At 40.4% G+C, this 24,939-nt stretch overlaps 1 protein-coding gene across 5 annotated transcripts in view; it reads right to left on the bottom strand.

Moving 5' to 3' along the window:
- The window catches only part of PAX2 (paired box 2), a 161,753-nt gene that overhangs the window by 95,379 nt on the left and 41,435 nt on the right, over nt 1-24,939 (bottom strand). The gene's annotated exons all lie outside the window — the stretch shown is intronic.

Raw genomic sequence — 24,939 nt, 5'->3', positions numbered from 1 at the left:
AAATTATTTCCAAAACAAATTATAAAGCGAATTGCCAAAAGGGCCAACCTGACATCATCTAAAAAGAAAGAAGATTCATAGATACCCAGATACAGTTTTTAAGCAGTTGGGTTGTATGCACTTAGTAAAGGATGCATAGCGTGTCAGGATCCTGCATGAGTTTATCAAGAACAATTCATGCCAAAGCAGCCTAATCATCTTTGATAGAATGATCAGCTTATGTGATCTCAGTGGATATTGTATACTTTAGTTTCGGCAAAGCATTTGACAAAGTCTTTGTCAAGGCTGAAGTGAGTTATAGATTGTGTAAAACAGGTATATAAATAAATGAGAGTCTACAAGAGAAGATAGTAAAATGTAGGTTGAATATAGATCTGGATGAGCAAGTACTCAAGGAATGTACAGTATGTTAATGCTCAACATCAGATTAGAAGGAATCAAGTGGTATACCGCTGGGCTGTGTTATTCAATATATTTATAAAGATAGTAGTCTCCCCTCTGCCAGATGTAAGAGTTGGGTGGCCATTTGTCATACACATTGCAATAGAGTTTCTTGTACTGGGTAAGAGATTGTACTAAATGATCTCCTTCAATCCTTACATTGTATGATAAATGAGGAAAAGTATATAAAGATATTAATACATTTTGTGAAGATTTTAGAAACCACATCGGAGACACTCATGAGAAAAAAATCGATTTAAGATTGGAAACATGAGACGTTACCAACTGAACACTTACTGCTAGGTCAGTGGTTCTCAACCTGTGGGTCGGGACCCCATTTGGGGTGGAACGACCATTTCACGGGGGTCGCCAAACAACGCAGTCCGCCATTTTTTCCCCCCTTTTCCTTAGCTGTGCTACTCCCTTTTATTCTATTGGCTTTTGAAAGCCAATAGAATAGACTCGAATAGAATCTAATTCTATTGGCCTTCAAAAGCCAATAGGAATTGTCCAGGCTGTCTCTGCCCTGCTGAGCCCGCCAAAAGTCCCATTCTGCAAATGGTGCTGCACCAGTTGAGTAGTCCTCGACTTGCGACCGGTTGAGTAGTCCTCGACTTACGACCGGTTGGGGGTCACGGCATTAAAAAGGTTGAGAACCACTGTGCTAGGTGAATGCATCTGCACCCACAGATGCTATAACTAAATTTACCTAGCAACATCATTATTGCTGGTAAATTCCAAAAACTAGAAAAGGATTAAGAATTTGCTACTCAAACCCTAACCCTAATTGCTGGTTTTGTTCAATCTGACAAGAGCAGCACCTGGCCGCTTGATCTAACTTGAAAAGGTATTTGCAAGGTATGAAAAAGCTTTCTGCTCATTTTGTATGATCTGAGAAACTCTTTTTCCATTTGAAAATGCAACCGAAAATATTATTTGGAGGGCTATTTAGAAATGTAAACTTCATGTACTGTCTTATGAAAACTGGTTTAAGAATTTAATTATAGGAGTCAGTGTGACAATCGTTAAAGTAGTATACTAGGGCCAAGGGGATTCAGGTTTTAGTTTTCCGTTAGGCACGGAAGCCAACTGAAATAACTTTAGGCCAGTCCTCCAGCCTCCCCGATAAGCTAAAAATTCTCTATTTATTAACCCACCTTGGTCCTCCATAATAGATGAACCTTCAACAAAGGGCTTTCATCCTGCAGTGGAATGTATAATGTCCTTACATAATATGTCAATATATCTAGAAATGCTTTTGTTTGACACATGTGTTGCATGTTTTTCTAGGTCTCCTTCCTTCCTTCCTTCCTTCCTTCCTTCCTTCCTTCCTTCCTTCCTTCCTTCCCTTCCCTTCCCTTCCCTTCCCTTCCCTTCCCTTCCCTTCCTTTCCTTCCTTCTGCATTCAGTAATTTAAGAAGTTAAAAAAAACAACCAGTTACCTCATACAGTTTCAAAAGTAACATGAGCCTGAAGATCAGACCCAAGCAGGATATTGCTGCTTAAAAGGTAAACACTATTTTGGGATGAATAACAAGAGCATGGGATTCAGATGATGAGAAGGAATGGTTTCATTCTACGTAGTTTTAGTCAGCTGCCATTTGTCCAGTTCTGATCAGCTCAGTCTACAAAGAATAGCCACAACTTGGTGCAAGTTAAGAGGTGGGCTACAAAAATAGTGAGGGACTGTTGAAATTAGTCGGTGCACTTAGCCTGTAAAAACAAGAGAAAGGGGAGATGGGAGATGAGTTTTCTAAAGATATCGGAAGGGATGTCAAATGAAAGAGGAGGTGGTATTGTTCTCTCTTGCTTCAGTTGGCAGGACCAAAAATTCCAGGAAAGTCACTTTGGATTACATACTAGGAGGAATTTTCTGAAAGTAAAAATGCCAGTTTATTTATTGATAAATTTATTTGATTTCTATAGCCATCCATCTCAACCGGTGACTCTGATATAATGAAATAGGTATTTCGTGAAATAGTATATTCACCTTAACTGCAAACCTTACAACCATAGCCATCTGTCTAAAATATTTTGCAGTCTTACATGGAGCAGATGGGTGGACCTCTGAGTCATCTTCCAATTCTTTGACTCTACAATATGTAGAACCCCTGTTTGCCCCTGAGCTCAATTAGATCAGAAATCTGTTCCTAAAAGGAGATCCTTATTTGGAAGGTGCTGATCTACTAATCGACCATGTCATTTCAAAATTTGTACATGAATGTGTGCACCGATGAAAAAAAGGTGGAGGCTCTAGCTGCAATGTCTCCATGCTTATTGCCTCATGCTTGAAAAATATCATTTCAATGACAATTGAATGTGTGGACATAGCCTCTCCCTGTCCCTTCACGCTTAGTAACAGTTTCACCATTAAATCCTCTCACACTGTTTGATTTTCTCCAAATGGATACTCGTGCTCTGATAAGATTTTAATTGTAATTGTCTTTTTCTTTGCAATGGATATAAATTATTGTTTTTAAATCTCTTATTGTATAGGGTTTTGTAAGCCGCTGGATCTTTGTTGATTAAAATGACATAGAAGTCTTAGGAAATAAATACAATAAGTATATTTGAAAACTCATATTTGGCACTCTCATCTGAGTGTCAAATTCTTTTTCCTCTCAATCTGCAAAGATGTCCATCACCAAAACAAAGAAAGTCATAATGTCTAGTTTAATTAAGAGAAGGATGAGGGGGGACATGATAGCAGTCTTCCAATATCTCAGGGGCTGCCACAAAGAAGAGGGAGTCAAGCTATTCTCCAAAGTGCCTGAAGGCAGGATGAGAAGCAACGGATGGAAACTAATCAAGGAGAGAAGCAACCTAGAACTAAGGAGAAACATCCTGACAGTTAGAACAATTAACCAGTGGAACAACCTGCCTCCAGAAGTGGTGAATGCTTCAACACTGGAAGTTTTCAAGAAGAGACTGGACAGCCATTTGTCTGAAATGGTATAGGGTTTCCTTCCTGAGCAGTGGGTTGGACTCAATGACCTCCAAGGTCCCTTCCAACTTTATTATTATTGTTGTTGTTATTATTTTATTATTATTATCTTTATTCATTAAACATGAACCTCAGTCAACTGAACATTCAAATTGGCTGGCGCTGATGGTTGACACGGGTTGCTACCAGCATCCTAGGTGTCAACCAGGTATCTCCTTAAATATAAGATATTCCGAGTAGCGCAGTTTTTTGTAACGTTGCTGGAGTTATTGCAGGAAGCTGCAGTTTCTTGATGTATTTTGCAAAGTTTTTGGACATAGTTCCCAGTGCCTCAATGACAATGGGGACCACCGTTACTTGTTTCATCCATAATCACGCAGTTTCGATGGCCAGATCGCGATATTTTGTAATTTTTTCCAGTTCTTTTCCTTCAACTCTGGCATCTCCTGGTACAGCAATATCAATCAGCTGTACGCTTTGGTTCTCTACAACTGCAATATCCGGCATATTGTGTTCCAAATGGTGATCTATCTGTATTCGAAAGTCCCACAAGGTCTTCACCCTCTCATTCTCAACAACGTATTATTATTGTTGTTATTGTTGTTGTTGCTCTTATCATCATTGACATCATTACTATTACAATTTATATCTCTATGCCCTTCTACCATGTCAACCTTTTCTCGTGATCTACAACTAGCATTACAGCTCACTGCCGTGTAACACCTGTGGGTTAGACAGAGGCATTGGGCCTTTTCTTTCTCTGTTTCCATTCTTTGCAGAAAGAGAAATACATACTGTATCGAAAACCAAAAGTTCCAAAATTCGTAAGTGCCTGAAAAATTGATGAAAGGGAAGATGTTCTTCGAGGTAGCGTCCCTGGTTGTGTGCCCTACAGATGGGTAGACTTCAACTCCTCCCTTACTCAGCAGATTTGTATACTGCTTTTCTCTCCAAAATAATATTCAGGTCAGTTAGGAATTCTTTTATCTGATTTTTTACTGTTTCATTTGGATTTAAAATAAATTGTTGTCCTTTAACCAGTTTGTATTTGTTTTAAACAACCTTCTTGAACTTGAATTCTTGAGCATTTTAATCATTAGCAGGAATATTTTGTGTGGACCTCAAGATTACTCATTGAAGAAGTACATCAAATTCTTAAGATCTGGCCTAGTTATCTGACAGATCTCCTGTGCAGCCTGCTCAGTGATAGAGTTACCAAAAATGGTAGACTTATTCTCTAATAGTATCAGTCTTTCTTATTAAGTGTGTGGCCAGATATAACAATTTCATTTCCAAGAAAAACAACGTATTTCTAAGAGAACGTGTCCAGCATAAAGTGTTGCTAATGCAAAAATTGTATCATGTGAACTGACTACAAAGGCTGACTAAAAATGTAAAAGTGACGTCCTCTCAAACTTTGGCCCTGAATATTTACTTCTCTGACATTCTGTACACAATTCTGTATTCTATAGCAGAATTTCTGGCTGAGGACTTCTGCAAGTTGGTCCATATAGCTTAAAGTTGCTGAGCTTAAAATACTCTATTCTAAAGGATGCTTGACGACATTTCCCAGATGAAGAAACAAGCACTTTGCACAAAGAAGTTTCTAGATTTCACCCTAGAGAGTTGCAACCAGCTGGGCAGACAATGCTGAGGGAGACTGATTATTTCACTTAATAGAATGCTGTGCTCTACATCATGGAACGTCTTCCCTGGCAAATCATATGATTTTTTTTTTAAATGTGACATTCCTAAAAATGTTGCATCTATTTCAAGACTGGCATATTATTATTATAATCAGCACACTGGGTGCCAGACAAAAAGCCTTGGATGACACATAGAACATCTGTGTATTGACAACATTTCTATATTTCAATTACACAAGGCCACGCTGCTTGGATTCACACATATTCTACTCCAATACATTACAACCTCTTAAGTTCTTGGAAGAACTTGATTCATATGATGGCCAACCAGTGCTAAGAACTAGCAGCTGTGATTTCATGTTGCTGTGTGCATCTTCATCGTAATGATATATATTCAACTTGAATGCTGCCTGCCAATGACTTTGAAGAAACTAGCAACACAAAAGGGAAACAGGTGTGTTTTAGCTTGTACACTGCAGTTTTGCCTCTCCCTGGAAAATTTCTCACAGACATCTATAAATCTATAGAATAGATAAGCATAATGATGCACTACACTGGCAAGATAAAATTTGAGCACTAATAAAACAATTCATTTAACTACATGGCTAATAAATAAGTAATTACAATTTAAATAACTGTACAGTTAATATTTATTCCCCAGAAGATATCACAGGACATACCAGCTAACCTGGTATTCTCACACTAATCTAAACATACTGAAAGACCTGGAAAGAGAGCAAAGGAAGATCACAAACTGGCTAATGCAGTGGTGGCGAACCTATGGCATGCGTGCCAGAGGCGGCACTCAGAGCCCTCTCTGTGGGCACATGTGCCATGCCCTGAAGATGGCAATCGTCTCTCTTCAACCAACTGCCCACTAACTCGCCGAGGTCCCACATGGCCAGATGTATCCCAGCATCCATGCGCTTACTGGCCTCTGTGTGCAGGGGCCGATGGTATCAGGCAGCAGCTGCCCCAGCCCCTGTCACACCTTGCCCTGTGACAATGGCACCCCCGCCCTGCCTTTCCTTGCCTCACCCCGCAGGACAAGCCTCCTGCCCACCGCCCCACCTCCCAGAGACCCCCTGGATCTCCCCCAACCCTACCCGGCCCCCATAGGCGTCCCTCCCCACGAGCAACATTGAGGTGATCACGCCCACCTTGGCCACACCCACCTAATCTGCCATGACCACCACAGCCACGCCCACCCGGCGGGCCATGTCCACCTGGCACCCGGTGATAAATAAGTGGGTTTTGGGTTGCAGTTTGGGCACTCGGTCTCTAAAAGGTTCGCCATCACTGGGCTAATGTAATGGCCTGACCTTAAGGAAAGATAATTGTTCCAAAACACAACTAATCAAAGACTTGATAAGAAAGTGTTTAATCCCAAGGGGAACTCAAGATCCGTTCTGGGAATCACCAAGCCACTTGGAAGCAAGGTTCTTCAAAGCAACTGTCCAAAACAGTCAGCCAAAAGATACTTTTCTCACTTCAAAATAGGCCCTGTTTGCAAAAAATGGTGGAATTTTTGAAGAGACCCCCTCCCTGAAAGACCAGCTAAATAAACCCTCTGATGAATTTAATATGTTTTGGAATATTAAAAGATAAAAATGAGCAATGCTGGTATTGTTAGCAATGTTATGGTTAAAAAAAAAGAAAAGAAATGTTGTTAAATAGCACTGCAGGAAATAATGCTGCAAAACAAGTTAACAGAAAGAAAACTGGATGTAAAACGCACAGAAAACAGATAAAAACAGAAAACCTAACAAATTATTGTATTACAACTTCAAAACAAGACCACACGAGGAGGTCAGCTACCATATTAGATTGTAAAGGTGCCAGAAAATGAGAAAAGGTAAATTGCCCAAAAGATAAAGGAATACTTGTGTATTTGAGAGGGTTTCCCAGAAAAGAGAGCTAAAGGGGGAATGACTCAGGCAGGTCTAGAGATGACCTTAGCAGAATGAACAGGATTCAAATGTGATTTTGTTGTTATTTAATAACACAAAGACTTTATTTAAATTAGGCTAGAGGGCAATAGAGGGGGAAAAGTAATATTTTTTTTAAAAAGGGATCAAATGAAAACCTAGACCAGTGATTGCGAACCTTTTAGAGACTGAGTGCCTAAAACCCACCACCACCACCTGTCCCTGCTCCGCCGTGCCCGCTGGACCACCCACCACCTCCACGGCCTGCCACAGATCATCCAGGCAGCCCAGCAGTGCCTTGGTGGCCACGCCCTCCTCCCGTGCCCTGCAGCAGCATCTGCGTGCAACGGGGCGCAAGGGTGGAGTCTTGTCCCCACTGCTTGGCTACCATGTCCTTGGCTGCACAGCATTGCATGGGCCGTGCCCAAGGGGGACTCTCCTCCGAAGGGCTGCTGGTGAGGAGGGGGCCATGGGAGGAGGCGGGGCTGGGGCGACGGTGCGTATGCCCACAGAGAAGGCTCTGAGTGCTGCCTCTGGCATGTGTGCCATAGGTTCGCCACCACTGACATAGACCTGTTACAAATATATTTAAAAATTGCACGATTAAACCTAGAATTATTAGCTAACAAACTTTGTAAAGGATTTACCAACGTTGCTGTTGCATTAGCCTTCTGAAAGTTCCCAAGCATGTAAACATGGAGAAAGAGCCAATATGGTAAGGACGACATCTCCAACCCATGAAAACAGGCTGCTTCTGCCTATTTATTCTCAGCTCTATGTGTCATTGCTTACAAAGGGATACTCCTCTTTAACACAAGTGCTGTGGGCTGTATGCATAAAGCCATTTTTTTTAAGTAATTCATAACTGGAGAATTTTCCCCATTTCCTTCCATCAGAACATCTAGTGATTAGGATTACAGCTACTACTAAAGAGCTACTACTAAAGAGCCGAGGTGGCGCAGCAGTTAGAGTGCAGTACTGCAGGCCACTTTAGTTGACTGTGTTCAGCAGGTCAGCGGTTCAAATCTCACCGGCTCAAGGTTGACTCAGCCTTCCATCCTTCCGAGGTAGGTAAAATGAGGACCCAGATTGTTGGGGGCAATGTAAATATATATATACATTGCTTACTGGTGTACACCGCTTAGAGAGTGCTTGCACTTAAAAGCGGTATATAAGTCAAATAAATAAATAAATAAATAAATAAATAAATAAATAAATAAATAAATAAATACATACATACATACATACATACATACTCTTCCATTTAAGAATACTGGCTCTGCAAATGCAGAAAATAATGGGACCTTATAATAAACCTTCTCCAGATTCTAGCACAGGGGTCTTCAAACTTGGCCCTTTTATGACTTGTGGAGGCAGGCTGTGGAGGCTGGCTGGCTGAGGAATTCTGGGAGTTGACATCCACAAGTCATAAAAGGGCCAAGTTTGAAGACCCCTGCTGTAGGAACTGAAATGGTAGTTTCTAATCTGATTGGATTTATGCATGCATCTTGATCTATATGTTTGAAGACCCCTGCTCTAGCAACAGTATCATCATGTCCTGCTCATCGTAGCACAAAGATAGCCTCACTAACAACTTTAGAGGATATATCTAGCAGAACCTTTAAGAATGGCAAATTTGAATCAAGAAAGGGACCCAGGTTGTGACAGATTTCACATAGCTGGGACAATATTTTCTCTTGGTTTTATTACTTGTTGTGGGGGGGGGAAGAGTTCATTTCCACATTTCACTACCATTTTCATATTCCATATACACTTCTGGGCTCTGCCAGCAACACAACACACCATTACAAATCTGCAAGGTTATCGGCATTGCTAGCAATACAGAGCTGCTGCTAGCAAATGCTTTGTAACTTTGCTGATTTGTGGTAAGTGGGAACTATACTGCAATTGAAAAGAGTCCTGCTTACTGTATTTCCCTCTTTAGCCTGAGTGTCACTCAAAGGTCCAAAGGGCACTATAGCTGGATCAAGTGTTGCTGGCCAAGGCTGCTGGGTGCTAATACTCTGCAGTTAGTTGCATCTACCTGCTCCTCCTGACATCTAGAACAGGGCTTTTCAACCAGTGGTACGGGTACCACCTGTGGTACATTGGCACCTGGCAGGTGGTACGCGACCATCCTAGAAAAGTGGTAGCAGGGGAGGGGAATGAGCTGAACCGGTGGCAGCACCGCACAAGCCAGAGCGAGAGATGGCTGGAGCTGCAGGGCTGTCAGGGCTCAGCAGAAGCCCCAGGATCAGCGCTTCGGGACTGTCAGGGCTCAGTGGATGCGCCAGGATCAGCGCCAGGCTCCAGCTGGAGCCCGGCACTGATCCTGGTGCTTCTGCTGAGCCCAGAAGAAGCGCCAATCAGCTGGAATGTTGCAGCATCTCCAGGGTCTTGTGATTTACATTCAGATGCTTGGCAACTGATTCATATTTATGATGGTCACAGTGTCCCAGGGTCATGTGAAGTGACCAAAACCTGCTGCAACCACCCAGCAGATGGGGGGAATAAAAACCAAACCCCACCCCACCCCACCCCCCTGCCAATCGTCAACAGAAATGCTCACAACAATGAAAACCTCAGACAGGAAGAAGAGCGCCAACAGGCGGGCAGGCAGGTGTCTTGCTTGGCTGTGGCTTGGGGGGCACTTTTTTCAGTGCCACTGTAACTTCAAACAGTCACTAAGCAAACTGTTGTAAGTCGAGGACTACCTTTTTTTTCCTTTTTTTGTTATCAAGTTTTTGACACCTTGCTAGGCGACTAGTGGTACTTGGATATTGCCATATCCTAAAAGTGGTACAATGGGTGAAAAGGTTGAAAAGTCCATCCCAGGGGCAGTTCTATACCCTTCAAATTCATGCCACCACACTTTAAGGTCAATGATTAATTATTGTTTTTCCCACTGGCAAAAGAGGCTTGGTAGGAGGGGAAGAGCAGCTGGACAAGCCACCAATCACTGCTTTTAAAGGGTCTGGGATTGTAACTTTAAGAGGAACGCCTGTCCTTGAGTCAGAACAGAGCTCAGCCATTATGTCAGCATGCTTTCCTGCTGATTCGGGGATTGGAGGAATGCCTGCTAATGTACTCATTACTTCAAATCAGTGGCAGTACTTTTGGAGCTGATTAACCCATCTTGCAGCATTTCTCCCATCTTCTTTGACCTCAAACAAGAGGAAATAAGCCAGGATTACTTCCCCCCAAAATAGTTTTTCGATGTACCTACACAATTACTTTGTGCACCTTTGAATAATCAATGTATCCTTATTTTTGATCTTAAGTAAGATCATCTGTAGAAGCGTGCATGCAGTAATTAATCTTTTAAAAAGAGAGGGCATCTGAAACGTGAGTTAAATTCTTTGTGACTCTCGCCCACAAACGAAACATCTCTTTACAGGAAGCATAGTTACTATTACATTTATGAGCAGCACAAGATATACAAATGGCCAATATTTGAGCGTCTGAAAGTAAAAATCTGTGTCTCCAGTGATACAATTTAAAACATCTGTTCAGCATAATGCAGTGGATGTCTACACTCAGAGGAAGCTTGTTTCAAAAGAGCAGACCACCGTGGGAAGCCACGGCCATCATGTCCATATGACTTCTTCAGGAGTACCTGGTTTTTGCATCCTTCTGGACAGCCTCAGCCAAAGCAGGTTAGGGCAGAGCACAGCGGAAGTGTTCCCCTCCACTGTAGCTTTGAGATAACACAAATCTTGTGGTGAAGGAGGTACGTTCTAGAGCTGTTCTACACTGAAACTAGGAAAGGACAAATTTCACCATTGTTCTGCTGCCAGGCTGCACTATAAAGTTCTGCATGTGTGAGCATATTGATCCCGCATCTCTGCTCATGCCTCCCCCTGCAGCAGCCCCAGGAAGCAGTGATGGGGTGCAGGAAAAGGAATGGAAATAGAAAGCTATAAATTATTTGTGACAGGAAAGCAATAGTGCCGGAGAGATACGCACAAGTCCTGTGTCACTATTAGATTCCTTTTAGCCTGATGACACTCTAAAAGAGGTTAAGTGTCTGATGGAATCCTATATGTGGGGGGGCTGGAGCAGCCTGGGAGCAGAGCAATCCATGGAGAGGGCTTATATCAATTCTGCAGGCCAATAATATTCCTTTCATTGATCACAGCCCAAAGTTCGAAAATCTCATTACAGCTTGTCAGACCTGGAACTTTTCAAAAATCAATACAGCAATATAATGTATGTATACTTAGTATAAATGTATCTATTCATCAGTCTGTGCATCCAGAATCTGCCTGAGGTGTTCTGAATTAAACCTATCCTTTATAGAATATTCGGTTATATAATAATATGCTCAAGGTAATGAATGAGTTCTGAAGCCTCTCGACAAGCTTAGTTAACACACAATTAGAAGTGTTTCCTGCTATTGGGGCCATTGTAGATATCAGCCAAGCTATGGTCACTGAACTAAGCTCTGATCAACAGACACAACCGCATGTAACTTAATTGCAGCACAGTTTAATCTTGAGAATACTGCTTGTTTTCTGAAGAGACAGCTAAAGCCTTTTCCAATGGATCCAGCTGCTTTCACAATTCAAAAATGGGCCTTGATATGTACTTCTGGGCATTGTGAAACATCTCTTCCAAAAGCTTTGCATAGACTTGCTACTCAATGTTTGCAAGCCTCCTGACAATATAGCATGTTATGAGCTACTTTCCCAACTTCTGACCTCATAGTTTTCATGTTGATCTCTCACTGGGCAGTAATCTGTATCTACTTCTACTTTTAAACAAACACACGCATGCATCTTTTTTTGGGGGGGGGCATCCTCTTCCATTCTGTGGCTCTAGCATCTAAAATTCAATCAAGTAAACCCATAAAAAATAAAACTTTCTAAACTAAAAAAACCTGTTTGGAAATGTTTTGGGCAATCTCCTAAACAAGGAGAAAGCCAGCCTTATCCACAAAGGCATGATAATTTTTATTATATTGAAAAAGCAGTATAAGCTGTTGGTATTAAACAAATTTGTGTCAGGACCCACAAAGAGTGACCTACTGAAAGTCTTAAGAAAGCAGGGCATGTGGGATAGAAGCAAATACTTTGCAATTAATTTTGGACTGTGAATCACGCTAGGTTTATTATACCACAGCGAGAACCTTTGAATTCAGCCTAGAAAACAAAACAGTAACAAGATATCATAGCAAGATTCATTCATCCATACGGCTGCATTCTGAGGCAATTGTAATCAGTAGACCATCTTCAAGAGTCAACCCACACACACACACAAAAAAAATGGTTTATAGTGCATTTTGAATGAAATCCAAGTGCACGTGTCACCAATGTCAGGTCTCTCTCTCCTCCCTAAACAGGCACACTTGGCTTTTTAGCTAAAGGTTATTAAAACCTCATTGTAAATGATTCAATGCGGCTGACCAGCATCAGTGCCCAATCCAAGGAAACTCCTAAATTGCAACATTGATCCCAAGAGGGAAATACAACACTTGGAGCTGAAGCACATGCCCCAGATCCAGCTCCTGGAATCAATGACAACTTTCTGAAGTCCACATTCAATTTCAGCTTGCTCTGGCAATCCAATATTTTACAGCCCACAAGACACAAACAGTCTCTGAGACAGCCAACTCTGAAGCTTGCAGGACGAAAGAATAGCTAACAGTGGATGATAATCTGCTGAAACCTACCTATGATCTTTTTCAGCACTTCACAGAGATGTTACATATTAGTGTAACATCTTCATCAACGATTTGGATGAAGGGATAGATGGGGAACTCATCAAATTTGCAGATGACACCAAGCTGGCAGGAATAGCCAACACTCCAGAAGACAGGCTTCAGATACAGAAGGATCTGGACAAACTTGAACACTGGGCACTAACTAACAAAATGAAATTCAATGGTGAAAAAAGCAAGGTTCTACATTTAGGCAAGAAAAACCAAATGCACAAGTACAGCATAGGTTGCACCATGCTCAATAGTAGTAACTGTGAGAGGGACCTCGGAGTCCTAGTAGACAATCACTTAAATATGAGCCAGCAGTGTGCTGCAGCTGCCAAAAAGGCCAACACAGTGCTAGGCTGCATTAACAGAGGGATAGAATCAAGATCACGTGAAGTATTAATCCCACTCTTCAATGCCTTGGTAAGGCCACACTTGGAATACTGCATCCAGTTTTGGTCACCACGATGTAAAAAAGATGTTGAGACTCTAGAAAGAGTACAGAGAAGAGCAACAAAGATGATTAGGGTACTGGAGGCTAAAACATATAAGGAACGGTTGCTAGAATTGGGTATGTCTAGTTTAACGAAGAGAAGGACAAGGGGGGACATGATAGCAGTATTCCAATATCTCAGGGGCTGCCATAAAGAAGAGGGAATTAAGCTATTTTCCAAATCACCTGAAGGCAGGACAAGAAGCAACGGGTGGAAACTAATCAAGGAGAGAAGCAACCTAGAACTAAGGAGAAACTTCCTGACAGTGAGAACAATTAATCAGTGGAACAGCCTACCTCCAGAAGCAGTAAATGCTCCAACACTGGAAGTTTTTAAGAAGAGACTGGACAGCCATTTGTCCGAAATAGCGTAGGGTTTCCTGCCCGAGCAGGGGGTTGGACTAGATGACCTCCAAGGTCCCTTCCAACTTTACTACTATTACTATTACTAGTGGATATAAGTTTGGGTTCAGAGAATCCTGAAGTTAAATAGGACCATTTAGATCAGGGGTGTCAAACTGCCGGCTCGTGGGCCGGACGCGTCATCCGGAAGCCGCACTTACCCCATTGCTGGCAATGGCAAAACCGTGCCGATACATTGCACGACGTCACATGATGTCATGAGTTTGACATGTCTGATTTAGATTATCTAAATGTCCAACAGAGTATGAAATGAAAGCATTCCAACAGAAAGCTGTTTAGTCCCTAATTGCACCTATCAAATGAATGGAAACTGAATTACCCTCTGAGTAATAAATATTATTGTCAAACCATTAGGAAGTGTTTTTTTTTCTCACACAGTGCACTATTAGAACCTGCTTTCCTGTAACTCAGGTCATGTATTGTGTTTTGTACTCTGGACATGAAGGAATTTACCTTTCTGGATTTGAAAGGCAGTAACATATCCTCCCCAGACTCTAGAAAGAGTACAGAGAAGAGCAACAAAGATGATTAGGGGACTGGAGGCTAAAACATATAAGGAAAGGTTGCTGGAATTGGGTATGTCTAGTTTAATGAAAAAAAGGACGAAGGGGGACATGATAGCAGCCTTCCAATATCTCAGGGGCTGCCCCAAAGAAGAAGGAGTCAAGCTATTTTCCAAAGCACCTGAAGGCAGGACAAGAATCAATGGGTGGAAACTAACCAAGGAGAGAAGCAACCTAGAACTAAGGAGAAACTTCCTGACAGTGAGAACAATTAATCAGTGGAACAGCCTGCCTCCAGAAGCGGTAAATGCTCCAACTCTGGAAGTTTTTAAGAAGAGACTGGACAGCCATTTGTCCGAAATGGTGTAGGGTTTCCTGCCTGAGCAGGGGGTTGGACTAGATGACCTCCAAGATCCCTTCTAACTTTACTATTTTTTTTATTGAAAATTTTTAAAAGCTTTTACAAAAAACAAAAAACAACAACAACAAAGAAAAACAAAACAACCCTCACCCACCCCCTCCCAAACCACCCCCTCCACCCCCCCGAGCTTCCCAGAGCTGAATATAGGCTTGATTAAAACATTTTTTAAAAATCCTAAAAGAAAATTAAACAAATTATAAAATAATTAACAATAAGATATATATAACAAAAAAGAAAAAAAAACATAAACCTTAAAAGAAAAAGTGTTTTAAAAAAGAAAAAAAAGGAAGAAGAGAGATAAGAAGAAAAAAAAAGAAAGAGAAAAAATACAATCTATAAAATATCAAAATTTATATGCAAGTTATATAAAAGCTAAATGATATTTTTTTATATCCAATTTATATTGTATGAAATTTATCCATTTTTCCCATATAGCAAAAAATTTCTCTTGCGATTGCTCTTTTAGGAAAGCCGAAATCTTTGCCATTTCCGCCAAATGAGATACTTTAAAAAACCACTCTTGCAAGGTAGGCAAAGATTCCTTCTTCCAATATTGCCCTACTAACAGCCTTGCGGCTGTAATCAAATTCAACATCAATATAACCTCCTTAGCATCACAATCAGTAACAATACCTAACAAAAACAATTGTGGAGTGAATTTTACCCTCTTTCTAAAAATTCTTTGAATATTCCACCATATCTTAATCCAAAAAGCTTTTATATTTTTACACGACCACCAAATATGATAATAAGTGGCATCCAGACAGCCACATCTCCAACATTTAGGCTGTAAGTCAGGATACATAAGAGACATTTTTTGTGGATCAAGGTGCCATCTATAAAACATTTTATAAAAATTCTCCCTTAAGTTCTGGGCTTGTGTAAATTTAACATTCCTCACCCAGATAGTTTCCCAGGTATCCAGTAGAACTGGTTCACCAAAATTCTGTGCCCATTTAATCATACAGTCTTTAATTAATTCTGATTCTGAATCCAGTTCCACTAGAACCCCATAAATTCTCTTAATGTGAGTTCGTCTTTGATCCTTTACTTGTTTAAAGAGATTTTCATCTTCTCTAAGCAAGCCCATATTATGATCCATTAACTTTACTACTATTATTATATCTATATCTCAACTTCTTCAATCTTGTTTATTATATTGTCCCTTGGTCATCTTCTCTGAATCTTTTCCCAGATCTCTGAATTTTTGTTAAAGCGTTGTCCCCAGATATGGACTCAGTAGGTTTAAGCAGTGGGCATTAATTTTCTCAAGGAATATTCCCAAGCCATATGCGAACTTGCGACTGTTGTAGAGGGCTGAACCAATAAGCCACCATTGCTGCAGCCTCCACTGCAGGTCAAACAAGGAGAGCAAAAGAGCCGGATTGGCCCGCAGGCCATAGAATGCCCAGATCTGAACTACACTTTTCATGGTTTGGAAATTATACTTCTGTTCATCCAGACCAAAATTATATTTAAATTTTTTTTATAGATACATCACATGATTAGCTCATAAATTTGCAATTAATTGCTATTTCAAAATCTTTTTTCACAAGTACTCTTACCAAACTTAGACACATTTACTTTCCTACCCACTCCCACTAGTAAACTTTGTAAATCATGCCATCATGTTCAGTCACTGTATGGCATCAGTTTTTACACATGATGCCATTTAATCTAGAAATTTGAGGAAAAGTGGTGTATCTAACTTTTCTTTCTGTGATGAGACACATATAACCAAGCTGGAATAGAAGGCATAGCTCAGGGGTCTTCAAACTTGGCCCTTTTATGACTTGTGGACTTCAACTCCCAGAATTCTTCAGCCAGACATGGCATGTCTGGCTGAAGAATTCTGGGAGTTGAAGTCCACAAGTCATAAAAGGGCCAAGTTTGAAGACCCCTGGCATAGCTTATCTCTACACTTTAGCTAAACTAATTTTTCAGCCATAAACATTGACCCTTACAACTTTTATCTACCACTATCTTAGACAGCATACTAAAAAGCAGAGACACCACCCTGCCAATAAAAGTGCGTATAGTCAAGGCCATGGTTTTCCCAGTTGCAATGTATGGCTGTGAAAGTTGGACCATAAGAAAGGCTGAGCACCAAAGAATTGAGGCCTTTGAACTATGGTGCTGGAGAAGACTCCTGCAAGTCCCCCGGACTGCAAGGCGATCAAATTGGTCAGTCTTAGAAGAGATCAACCCCGACTGCTCTTTAGAAGGCCAGATCCTGAAATGGAAACTCAAGTAGTTTGGCCACCTAATGAGGAGGAAGGACTCACTGGAGAAGAACCTAATGCTGGGAAAGATTGAGGGCAATAGAAGAATGGGACGACAGAGAATGAGGTGGCTGGATGGAGTCACTGAAGCAGTAGGGGTGAGCTTAAATGGACTCCAGAAGATGGTAGAGGACAGGAAGGCCTGGAGGAACGTTGTCCATGGGGCCACGATGGGTCAGACACGACTTTGCAACTAACAACAACAACCACTATCTTGGAACTGAAGATAAAGGGAAGCACTGTGATCTGATTCATAAGCAGGCTAAGCCGTTGCCCAAACCGAACCTTCTAACTATGGAATCCCAGGATGAATCTAATACGTGGCATTAGGAAAGCAACTGAATGGGCTGAGAGCAGTTGTGAGCAATAGATCAGTCAAATCAGTGGGCCATGTTTTATTATTCGGTTTTCTATAGAAATTCACACAACAGTTTAATGTCTCTCTTTTTTTCTGCCCAAGACTCTCACCCTGACAAGAAGCAGAATTCATCTTCAACTTACATAAGGCAGTTTGGGATTAAAATTTTGTTTTGTTTTGTTTTCTCTTACATTCTACATGGTGTTTGGCTGAAGTTCAGTATTTTGCTGTAGCACAATACAAAAAGTTCAGAAAGGAAGAGAGACAATGTCCTTTCCCTACTACTCATTTTTTGTGCTAATAGGACAAAATGTCTCTGCACGCAAGCTTACTATTTGTAACACTGGTCAGTGACTGTAAGAAACAAGCTATGATTTGAAAAAAGGCACCAAGACTAAGAGAGAAAAATAAATAGATTTAGGCACTATTTTAAGCACAATAGTTACTTAAAGGCAGGGATGTTTTCAGGGTATGCAATGCACATAAAAAAAAAACAGGCAGAACTTCAATTACATCATTGTGGCCACTATCTTGATTTTTTTTTTTTTACCATTCTTTATAGATACCGTGGCTTGTGGGAAGCAAATAAAGTAGTGAACAAAGCCACTGCTGTGAATGCAGGATTAAGGAATTTCTGCAAAGCCACCTGCCTTAACAGCAATTCATTCTCCACCTATCCAACTCTGGATCTTTCAAGACTGGAGGACTTCCACGAAGCCTGCCACTATTGCTGAGGTTGTTGAATGGGAGCATTGGGCAAACCAGAGGACTATCCAAGGAGATCCATGATTTGCTATCTTATCGGGATAGCGGGTGAGATATTTCTCCACCCTCCAGGCAGAGCTTCTAGAAGGGTAGAATGAAGGAAGGGGGGAATGGAAGAAATGGAGAAGGGTGGAAAGAAGGGAGGAATGAAGCTAGTGTGAAGGTCCTGAAGACTAATGGCTGGTACCTTTGTATATCTGGGTGGGTAATAAGCATCTAGGCACAGTGAGGATTTTGGATGCCTATGAGCTGGTGTTGTAAAGTTTATAATGGATTAATGCAGGGGTCTTCAAACTTGGCTCTTTTATGACTTGTGTACTTCAACTCCCAGAATTCCTCACCCAAGCAAGCCTGGCTGAGGAATTCTGGGACTTGAAGTCCACAAGTCATAAAAGGGCCAAGTTTGAAGACCTCTGGATTAATGGGATAATGGCTTTCTTGTTGTGTTTGTTAATTGTTGCTTCATTTGTTGTTCTCCTTTCTTATTGCTGGTACAATTGTTTCATTTGAAGATGTTTGGGGTCTAGAAATGTGGCATCACTGACCCTATGCCAGTATTGCACGTGAAAGGGAAATTTGGTGGAAAGGAAAATTTTTGGAGACCCCTTCAGCTATAACAGTTCCTATCCCTGCCTCCTCTACAATAGAAGTAGTGGGGAGATACCTTTTTGACATGGTTGTTAAACAAATCACTGAAGTTGTTAAGTGAATCATACAGTCATTAAGTAAATCTCGTTGCCAAACACCCAAAGTTTGTTCATGTGACTGGGATTTTGCAACAGTGTGAAAGTGTGAAAACTGCTCAAAAGTCACTTTTTTCAGTGCCATTGTAACTTTGAATTGACCATTAAACAAATGGCTGTAAATCATTAGAAGAATAGAATACAAATAACAAATGGTTGTAAATCATTAGAAGAATAGAATAGAATAGAATAGAATAGAATAGAATAGAATAGAATAGAATAGAATAGAATAGAATAGAATAGAATAGAAGCTGGAAGGGACCTTGGAGGTCTTCTAGTCAAGGACTACCTGTATGTAGGACAGGACCTGTTTAGATCTATTTACTATCAACCTAATGCAGTGATGGCGAACCTTTTAGAGACCGAGTGGCCAAACTGCAACCCCAAACCCACTTATGCATTGTTGGGTGACGGGTGGGTGTGGCCCATTGGGTGGGTGTGGCCCACTGGGTGGGCGTGGCTGCAGTGGTAACGGCAGACTGGGTGGGACTAAAAAGTTCAATCAATCAATTCCAACTTTGCAAGATATTTTTTTTCCGCAAGAAGTTGAAATTGACTGATTGATTGAACCTTTTTTTTTTTGCACACGGCGGCGGAGGCCTCAAGCAAAAAAACCCAGCTGAATGCCTAGGACTGGGGCAACAGCGTGCGTGCCCACAGAGAGGGCTCTGAGTGCCGCCTCTGGCACCCGTGCCATAGGTTCGCCACCACAGACCTAATGCTTGGAAAGGAGTCATTTCATTAATTCATTAAGACTTACATCTCTCTTCCCCTCTCCAGAATCTTACCAGTTTCAAAGATGTGTTTCATTTGAAACAGGCAAATAGAAAGTCTGAAATGTCTCAGAGTTCTAGTAATCTCACTGACTGTCAGAGTCATATCAGCTGGAATGAATGGGCTTACATATGATTTGGGAGATCCCAAAAATTCAATTTAAGGCCACTTGAGCATGAGTGGCTCATAATTTAATGGTCTTCTATGGGATTCACAAAAGTTATTTTAGAAGTTATCCATGGACAGTCCACTAACTGATGAAATTTGGATTGCTGCAGCACATTGCCTACTGCAAGAGTGAAGACCAAATTAGAAAGTTCTGGTCTTAGGAAACAATGGGTCTCGCCATATTGCAGGAAGCCTTGGAATATGTTTTCTTGAACATGGCCATTTAGTTCAGAATACCAAGTTATCTAAGCAATCAGAATTTAATAGAATAACAGAATTGGAAGGGACCTTGGAGGTCTTTTAGTCCAACCCCCTGCTCAAGTAGGAGACTCTATACCAGTGGTTCTCAACCTTTCTAATGCTGTGACCCCATAATACAGTTCCCCATGTTGTGGTGACCCCCAAGTGGGTGTGGCCACCAATAAGAGGGAGTAGACAGCTAGGGAAAAGGGAAAAAAATGGCAGACAGCGTGGTTTGGCGACCCCCGTGAAATGGTCATTTGACCCCAAATGGGGTCCCGACCCGCAGGTTGAGAACCACTGCTCTATACATTTCACACAAATGGCTGTCCAGTCTCTTCTTAAATGCCTCCAGTGATGGAGCACCCACAACTTCTGAAGGCAAGCCATTCCACTGGTTAATTGTTCTCACGGTCAGGAAAGTTCTCCTTAGTTCTAGATTGCTTCTCTTCTTAATCAGTTTTCATCCACTGCTTCTTGTCTTGCCTTCTGGTTCCTGACTCCCTCTTCTTTGTGGCAGCCCCTTAGATATTGGAACACTGCTATCATCTCTCCCCTAGTCCTTCTTTTCATTAGACTAGACATATCCAATTCCTGTAACTGTTCTTCATATGTTTTAACCTCAAGGCGCCTAATCATCTTTGTTTTTCTTCTCTGCACTCTTTCTAGAGTGTCAGCATCCTTTTTATAATACAGTGACCAAAACTGGATGCAATATTCTGGATGTGATCTTATTAGGTCTTTATAAAGCAGTACTAATACTAATACATTAATCCCTCTATTAATGCAGTTTAGGATTGCATTGGCTTTTTTGGCTGCTGCAGCACCCTACCGACTCTTATTTAAGTGATTGTCCACAAGTACTCCAAGATATCTCACAGTTATTTCTATTGAGCCAGGTTTCACCTAATCTATGCCTGTACATTTGGTTTTTCTTGCCTAAGTGTAAGATTTTACTTTAGGTTAAATTTCAATTTGTTAGACAGGGCCCAGTGTTCAAATCTCTCAAAATCCACCTGGATCTTGGGCCTTTCTTCTTGGATGTTGGCAATTCCTGCCAGTTTAGTGTTATCTATTCTCTCATCTAAATAATTTAGGAAGATATTAAAGAGTATTGGGCCTAAAACAGAACGCTGGGGTACTCCACTGTTTACTTCCCTCCATGTAGATGTAGTTCCATTAAGGACTACCTGTTGAGTATGGTTTGTCAATCAGTTACAAATCCATTTGGTGGTGATGTTGTCTATGTCACATTTTTCTAGCTTGCCAAAAAAATAGGTTGTGGTCTACTTCATCAAATGCCTTACTGAAATCCAAGTATACTATGTTCACAGCATTTCAGTGGTCCATTAATTTAGTCACTTTATCAAAGAATGAAATAAAATTTGTTAGGCATAATCTGTTTTTGGCAAACCAATGTTGGCTTCTGGTTATAGCTTTGCTTGCATATAAGTGTTCACAGATCTGTTGCTTGATTATCTTTTCCAGGAGCTTCCCAGGTGTTGATGTCAGGCTGATTGGTCTGTAGTTTCTTGGATATTTTTTCCCCCTTTTTTGAAAATGGGAAACACATCAGCTCTTTTCTAATCCGCTGGTAGTTCCTCGGTACTCCAGGATCTCTGAAAGATATGGTTCAATGGTTCCGAGATCACATCTGCCAGCTCCTTCAGAAATCTGGGATGTAGTCCATCAGGTGATTTGAACTTGTCTAAGCAGATAGGTGTTCTCTTGCAATTTTCTTGCTTATTTTAATTTGTATTCCTAGTCTGTCTTTTGGTTATATTCTTAGTAGGTTGAGCTATTTTTTCCTTTTTGTGTGATGTCTTATGGAAAGAATGAATTAAGTAAGTCTGCTTTCTCTCTACTGCTCATTACTTGCTTGCCATCTTCTCTCATTAGTGGACCGATTCTTTCCTTGATTCTCCTTGTTTTTTGTATGTTGAAAGAAACTTTTATTATTTTTTGACATTTGTTGCAAGTCTTAGTTCATTCTGGGCCTCAGCTTTTCTGACTTCATCTTGTTTGCAAGTTCGGGCTATTTGTTGGTAGTCTGCCCTAGTTATATGTCCTTCTTTCCATTTTTTTGTACTTATTCTTTTTGTCTTTCAGGTTATCAGGAAGATCTTTGTGTAACCACGCTGGTTTCTTCTTGGATTTCTTATTTTTCTTTTCAGTGGTATTGAATTGAACTGGGCTTTTATAATCATAGTTTTCAGTTTCCCAAGCTTCCTGAGTTGTTTTCCTCTTTTAAGATTTTCATCCCAGAGATATAACATTCACCAATACTTTCAGAGACACCATATCAGAACAGCATTACTTAATGTGTGGATTAAAGTTAAACAACAGAACTATATAGATACACCGGTATGGCTCTCAACACTGGAAGCGCTAGTGCATCCAAATTTCATGAACTTGGGAAAAATAGTTACATACAGAGATATTCTAAATGAACAAGGGGAACTTAAATCTAGACAAGAATTAAAAGAAAACGGGGTACAATTGGAATGGTGGGTGTACCTGCAAATTCAGTCACGTTATAAGAAAGACAAAAAGGAATGGGGTATACGGAGGGATTTGACAACACTAGATAAAATATTATTAGGAACGGAGGAGAAAGCAATCAAAAGAACATATAAATATTTATTGGAATATAAAATGGAAGAGGAGCAGGTAAAAGAAGTGATGATAACATGGGCCCAAAATTTCGGATATAATATCGATTTAGACAAATGGCAAATGTTATGGGAAAGAAATAGAAAGTTAACCTTGTCCACCTCATATAGAGAGAATTTGTACAAAATGTTTTACAGGTGGCACTTCTCTCCAACAAGACTGGCAAAGATGAGAAAAGATATGTCACCACAGTGTTGGAAGTGCAAGAAAGTGTTAGGGACTTATTATCACATGTGGTAGACTTGTTCCAAAGCCAAAGAATTTTGGCGGCTAATAAAGACTTGGTTGGAGGAAATATTGGCACTGAAGATAGATCCCAGACCAGAACGGTTTTTACTGGGAATGATAGACAGGAAGTTTAACAAAAGAGAGACACATCTAGTGTTGCATATTATAACAGCAGCAAGATTGGTCTATGCCCAGAACTGGAAAAATGGAAATGCCCCGGTGAAGAGTGAATTAATTAAAAAAAAATTGATATGTGCAGAGATGGATACACTAACATTAGAAATTAAAGACAAGGATGAAACAGAATATTATGAAGTTTGGGATAAGATATACTATGGGTTAGACTCGAGGAGAAAAAGTCAGAACAAAGAAAGCTTGTCTAGAAGAGAGAAAGTGTAGATTTTCAACCTCAAATTAAGCATAAGATAGAGATCAGAAAGAATATGAAATAAGAATGGAAATGGAAGTTATGTTGTAAATAGACGTAAATATGTATGTAACTATATAAATATGTAAATAGTATAAAATGCAATATGTAACTGGTATAAAAGATCAATGAATAGGGAGATATATGGTATATGCTATATGGCAGTGGTGGCGAAGCTATGGCACGAGTGCCAGAGGCGGCACTCAGAGCCCTCTCTGTGGGCACATGCGCTGTCGCCCCAGTCCTAGGCCTTCAGCTGGGTTTTATAAAACCTTTTCACTTTAGGCCCCTGCCACAATGTACAAAAAGAAGGTTCAATCAATCAGTCAATTTCAATTTCTCGCGGGAAAAAAAAAGATCTTGCAAAGTTGGAATTGATTGATTGAACTTTTTAGTCCCACCCAGTCTGCTGTTACCACCGCAGCTACGCGCACCCAATGGGCCACGCTGAGCCAATGGGCCACACCCACCCGGCACCCGACGATGCATAAGTGGGTTTTGGGTTGCAGTTTGGGCACTCGGTCTCTAAAAGGTTCGCCATCACTGGTATATGGTATAGTATGTATGGCAAGAAAAGCCACTGTGTTCAACCTGTTTTTAAATGTTTACTCAATAAAAATTAAAAAAAAAAGATTTCCATCCCTGGAATCCTTCCCAAGCTCTTTCTAAATTTGTTAAAGTCAGCTCTTTTAAAATTTAAGACTCTGATTTAATAATATTCTGTTGCTTGTGTTTGCATTATATTGAATTCCAATATGACATGGTCATTCTCCCCCAAAGTTCCAGCATCTTCAACCCCCTTTATCACCTCTGCTAGTAAGGACAGAATTCCAGTTTCCATATCCTATAATGGAGTCTCTAATACATTGTGGTGTTTGAAGCCTTTATGAATGGTGAAATGCAGGAACATGTGGCTTGAGTAACTTTGGTGAATGTCCAGGAGTGAGTAACTACAAGGGATAATCATAAGGTCTATGATGCACCTATCAGCACAGGAGAGGCAATTAGATCTCCTCCCTCATCACTTCCAGATTCAAGATTATTCTTTCAAGTGACTAACCCTAATTTTTTTATTCGTTCTGGGTTATGTCAAAACAAAACTACACGCAGTGTTACTTCCTCCCAAAATATCCCTCTCTTTTTCTGGTAGTGAAGCTCACAAAACAGGAAGCCTTTCCAGATTTAGGAGAGTGCTTAAAACAGATGGGTCTATTAAAACCTTTGCATTTGTTTTTATTGTTCTGTTGTTCTATCTTTTAATAACTGTTTGTATAGCAATTTCAATAGATTTTTTGCAAGCCATCCAAAACTATGTGTTTTAAATTGATAAATCAGTCAACAAAATATAGTACATATTAACAATGAAGCTTTTTACATTTCTTTCCTGATTTTTTTTCTACACCACTTTATAAAATCAGATAATATAATTCCTTTTATTTTTTTAATTCACACGTTCAAATCAATTAATGTAGTATATAGCTAGGAACAATTAGTCACTACTGATGTCTATATGCTTTATGTAAATGACAAATTTAAATATTAGCTTACACAGAAAGAATACATGCCAGGGTGGAAAGCAATGTTATTCATACAAATAAACCTTGAAACAGAATAGTATATTTTTTATTAAAAATCATCATAGAAGTATTTTTAGTTCTCCTGTTTTCAATCTTTTTTTAAACTTAATGAGGGCTTGTTAAATGATGACATGTGTGTTTTGTGTTCCTAAGAAGTGCACGTTACTAGTGATAAGTTGCAATTCTAATCCTGTCCCCTTG

This window comes from Crotalus tigris, unplaced genomic scaffold (genome assembly GCF_016545835.1).
Source record: "Crotalus tigris isolate CLP2741 ecotype Arizona unplaced genomic scaffold, ASM1654583v1 scf7180000023683.377817, whole genome shotgun sequence".
Taxonomy (NCBI): Eukaryota; Metazoa; Chordata; class Lepidosauria; order Squamata; family Viperidae; genus Crotalus; species Crotalus tigris.
Note: the sequence above shows the minus strand (reverse complement) of the source record. Positions and strands in the feature narration are given on the sequence as shown.